Source organism: Chinchilla lanigera, unplaced genomic scaffold (assembly GCF_000276665.1).
Source record: "Chinchilla lanigera isolate Chin_1 unplaced genomic scaffold, ChiLan1.0 scaffold00051, whole genome shotgun sequence".
In the NCBI taxonomy this organism is placed as follows: Eukaryota; Metazoa; Chordata; class Mammalia; order Rodentia; family Chinchillidae; genus Chinchilla; species Chinchilla lanigera.
The window spans coordinates 5,040,509-5,045,803 of NW_004955452.1; positions in this window are offsets into that span (position 1 = coordinate 5,040,509).

Genomic DNA, 5,295 nt, shown 5'->3' on the forward strand with positions numbered 1-5,295 from the left:
TCCCTCCCTCCCTTCCCCCCTTCCCTCCTTTTTGCAGTACTGAGGATTGAACCCAGGGCCTCTCACATGCTTGGCAAGCACTCCTATCGCTGAGCAACACCTCTGTCTCTTTTTGGGTCTTTTTAGATTTTATTTTGAGACATGCTCTCTGCACTGTCGGTGCTGCCCTGGAATGTGTGATCCTCCTGCGTCAGGCTCCTGGGTTGCCGGGATTCAGGTGTGCACCTCCACACCCGGCTTCCTAATCATCTCCCTCTCCATATTCTGCACTCCTGCTCCCTCCTCAGAGCTACCTATCCCTGGAGCCACCAGTAAGCTGGAGGGGATGAATGTGAGGATCATCAGCAAAGGACCGAATTTAAGAACCTAGAGCTGGGGCTGTGAGGCTGCAGCAGGCTGTCACATCCTGCCTGTGGCCTGCGGCTGTGGGCGGGACACACCAGGCTCAGGAGTGGGGCCGAAAGGGCCAGGAGAAAGCGGAGGGGCTCTCACGTGACCGCTGAATGGCCCCTTCCCCCAACCAAGCCCCAATTTTTGCTCCTGACGTTGAGCAGAGAGCTGTCCCATTCCAGCAGACTGTGCCCCTGCCGCTCATCACACCTGCTCTGCCCAGCTGTCCAAGACGTGCGAGCACTGACCTCCTGCAGCTGCTAGGACCAATACCTCCCACCCCCACGGAGTCAGCCTCACCCCCGCAGCGCCTTGGTGTGGGACTGACACGGCGGACACTCCGCGTGTGGCCCACACCGTGCAAGCTGTCTGGATGAACCCCACCTTCCCCAGCTACCTGCCCCCTCCTCTGCTCCCCGAGCTCGGGACAGTCACTGAGGCTGTTTTAGCTGCAAGTGACAGAAACCAACGCAAACAGGTTTAGGCGAAGGGGAAATCAGTTGGCTCGCATCACTGAAGACTTCAGAGGTGCAGCCTGCTTCAGGCGCAGCGGGATAGAGGCCGTCACTGCACAGCACGGAGATGAGAAGTGAGTCTCCCAAGGCGAGGCAGGGCTGGGTGGAGGAAAGGAGGGGGCCAGGAGGGGCTACACTGTCTTCCCAGTCCTTCCTTCGCCCAAAGCTGAGAACTCGCGGGTAAATCCTCACCTTCTCCAACGGAGCTGCTGGCCAGGACAAGCAGAGAGACCCAGCTCTTCCTCTTAGCACCTGTGTGATCCAGGACAAGGCCTTCATTTCCCGACTGCCCACAGCTGTGTGGGGTCCACACGAAGCAAGGCCCAGGAGGCATCTTCCCCACCATCCCCTCTTCCACTGCAAGATGCCCTGGTGGCGGAACTGCCCTCCCACGGCCAACCTGCAGAGCACAGAGCCCTTCTCTCTGGGCCGCGCTTTCCCCTACGATCTGATGGTGAGAGGAGTCCCTGCTGGGACTGGGACGCGGCCTCAGGGAGATGCGCAGGCCCAGGAAGGACAAGGCTGGCCCTCAGGGCTACCCTGCAACAGCGGCAGGGGCACTTCTCTGAGCAGGCACGGCCCCGCGTCTGTTGTTTTCCCTGTCCGGGACCCACCTGCTTTCCTGGTACTTGAACCCACCTTTCTCTTGGGCATAAAGTGGGCAGCACGCCAGGCATAGCAGATGGATGTGTCACCTTCCCGGGGGACTGGCTCAGGGGCAAGGCCAGTAAGAGCCAGGGTGCAAGAGGAAGCCTAGAGGCTCAAGGAAGGGGATGGGCACCAGGAGGCAGCGGGGTTGCCTCTTCTCAGCCCTGCATTTGAAACTAGGGGCGGCCGCCATACTCCACAGTGAAGACTGACAGTGAAGCCAACACTCGAGCACAGCACTGAGGCAAGAGTTGTGGAAACCAGGTCGATGGTGTCATTTTTACCTTTATCCACTCACTCATTCACTCCCTCAGCAAGCTACTGGACGCCATCTGTGTGCCGGAAGCTGTGTGGGGCCCTGGACTTAGGAGTGAGCCGTGGCCTGTGGCTCGAGGGACCAGCGTTGTGTGTGGCAAGTACTTCAGTGCCAGGGCCCATTGGGAGGAGAGCCTCAGGAGCTGGGTCCCCCGCGGTGGTGGCCGAAGCCTCAGAGCTGGGGTCCTCAAGATGAGGGGCGGGAGCTGACTCTGGCCCTGCTCTTCCAGGATTTCAAGTTGGCGTGAAGACGTTTAGAGTGGGCTGTAGTTACTGTCACCGAGAGCCAGCCAGGAGGTGGAAGTCAGCTGGGGAGGGGGGCTGCGCACCTGTAATCCCAGCTACTGAGGTGGCTGAGTCGGGAGGACTGCAAATTCAAGGCTAGCCTGGACAATTTAGCAAGACCTTGTCTCAAAAATAAAAATAAGGCTGGGTGTAGTGGCACACGCCTGTAATCCCAGCACTTGGGAGGCTGAGGCAGGAGGATCGTTGTGAGTTTGAGGTCAGCCTGGGCTACAAAGTGAGCTCAAGGCCAGCCTGCATAATGAGACTGTGTCTCAAAAAGATAGATAGATAGACAGATAGATAGATAGATAGATAGATAGATAGATAGATAGATAGATAAGGCCAGGCAAGGTCATGCACACGTGTAATCCCGGCACTTGGGAGGCTGAGGCAGGAGGATCACTGTGAGTTTGAGGCTACATAGTGAGTTCAAGGTCAGCCTGAACTACATAGCGAGATCCTGTCTCAAAAAACAAAGAGTTTTGTATCCTTTGAAAAATGAGTGAAAATTTCATGCTAGGGAGGCTAATCTCCGATATGGGTACCCACATTACAGTGCCACCTGGTGGCAGCATGCCAAAGTCACAGGTTTGTTTTACTTTGGGATAAACAACATTGCAAGCCCAACTTTTGGACATGACTAAAAATATCAAGATCATTCCCTCCTTTTGCTCTCTCTCTCTACCCCTTTGGTTAAATCCACTTTCTTCATGGAAGCTGCCAAGTTTGTAGCTTTTTTCTCCCCCTAAACTGTGCTTTATCCAGTTTTTAGCAGACGGCCAACCTGGTTCTCTCCGCCCCATCCCTCCTGCCCTTCAGCCGCATTGGAGCGCCTTCAGCTCTGCCCCAGGCTGACACCTCCCAAAGCCCTCAGCCAGCCACCAAGAGGAACATGGGGATGGTGGGGGAGAGCCCTGCCCAGGGGCAGATCGCTGCCCTCGACTGTCCTGCGTTCCAGTCCTGGCTAGCCACTTACTGCCTGTGGGCCTCTCTGAGCCTGCTTCCCCATCTCCCAAAGCAGGGTGGAGTCTGGGTTCAAATGGAGATTTCTTCTTCTTTTCACTGCATGCCACCCCTACTGCAGCTCCCCTCCTGGGTGCTCCTGGCCAGAGAGAATGCGGCCCAGCCCTGCCTGCAGCTCCCTCCTGCACCTGCTCCCCACCCCCTCTTCTGTCTCCACTTCCACACTGCCACAGAGCCTGGTCCCCAACACCTTGGTCATCTTTGTAACCCACTTACTACAAGAGGCCATAGCTAAGCAAGGTCCACCCCACCGGGAGACATCCGCATTGCACAGTCCCGCCTGGGGGCGCGATGCTGAACCCCTTCAGAGGGCTCATGAAAGCTGAAAGAGGAGAAGTCTTGCACCTGGGGATCCCAGCTTGGCACTCACCAGTGTCCCTGAAGCTTTGGAAAATACCCTCTAGCCCGCTGCTGGCACTCCCTGGGTTTTGTGTGACCTTGGATGAGTTGTTCAGTCTCCCCTGAGGCTTGACTTGCTGGTCTCTCAAAGGTCTCAGTGTGGCTGCCTGGGCTGCAGAGGGGCTGGGTGCAGCTGGCAGGTCCTCCTTGCCTCCTGGGGAACTGTGGCCCTGCTTGGAGGTGGAGGCACTGCTTCCCCTGGGGAAGTGGATCCCGGGGGCTCTGTAACACCCCCCATGCTGCCTTTGGGCAGCCAACGGTAGGCGCTGGATTAATTATTACCATCTCCCCTGGGAAGTAAATTCAAAGTGAGGTCACCATGGTAACCCAGATGTTACAATGTGACCAAATTTTAAAAGTGCTCGACATGTTTCAGACAAATTACCTCTGGGTGGAAAAAAACGGGGCCTCAGTTCCACACCTCAGCGGCCTTGGGAAGAAAAGTCAGGAGCTCTCACGGGCCTGGAACCTTTTCGGGAAAGAGGGGCAAGGAGATAGGAGCCCCTGCCTCAAGGGACCAGAGCACAGCTAGAAACGACATCCAAGGTCCTGAAGAAACTCATATGTGCGGGCATGAAGCCTTCTGCTGCCCCAGGCTGGGCCTTTGCCCTCTCTGGGCCTGCAGGTGCCTCATCCTGTGTATTTCTTAAAGGACCAGTGAGATGAGCTAGTGGGTTGTTAGCCTCGCATATGGAGTGGGAGAGCTGAAATCTTTGCTCAAAGGGCCTCCAAGGCAGGGAGACCCGGATGCAAATCCCACTTCTGCTACCCAGCAGCTGTGTGACCTCAGGCCAGTGACTTCACCCTCCTGAGCCTTGGCTTCCTCCTTGTAAGAGAAGGTGAGTAGTAGCTCCCCCCCGCCAGGGGGTATTGGTGAAGGCTGAATAAAACCCATGGCAAGTGCTCAGCACAGGGCCGTGCACATAGTAGGTGCTTGTGTCATTGTCACTGCTGACCATCAGTCAATATCCGGCATGTTCTCTCCTGTGAGCCAAGGGCTGCTAATCACCTCACCGGACAGATGGGAAACCGGAGATAGCAAGGAGGGGCGGCTCACTGAGGTGCGCGGACACCATGCCGCAGGGCCTGGATTCCGGCCCAGAGCTGTCCCACGCCAGGCCCCAGGCCCCTCACCCGTCAGCACATGAGCTGAGGGTGAAATGAGCTGTAGGTTGAATGCCTGGCACGAGTGTGGGCCAGAAAACAGTGCCCATTAAACCGCACTCACCCACCGGCACATCCAGGTTTCATGTCGGAGCCGCTGCACTGTCCCGATCCCCTTCCTCTGGGCCCTGGGAGCCTGGGTCTGTGACTTCAGGACTTCCGTGGCTCAAGTGTCACAGGGGCATTAGGAACAGAGATCCCCGAACAGGGGCCCCCTCTGCGGGCCACTGCCCAAGGAGCACCCCGCCGCGCACCTCCTTTTCTCACTGCCCTCACACTGTGGGGACTCAGGCGACGCGGAGCTGCCTCTGACCTCATCCAACCCTAGCTACTCTCCGGCCTTGCCTGGCCCCCACCTGACCTTTCCCGCTGGGTCAGCAGCCCACCCTTGCTATGCTCAGCCCGCCTCGGGCAGGACTGGCTTCCCCAGGACAGAATGAGGTCAGCCCGGCAGGTGATGGATGGCTTTAATAACCAGCCATTCCCACCACCAGCCCAATTGCCCTTCGCTGTGCCATGTCCACGCAGCGGCCAGAGTTGGCCTGAGCAAGCGGAA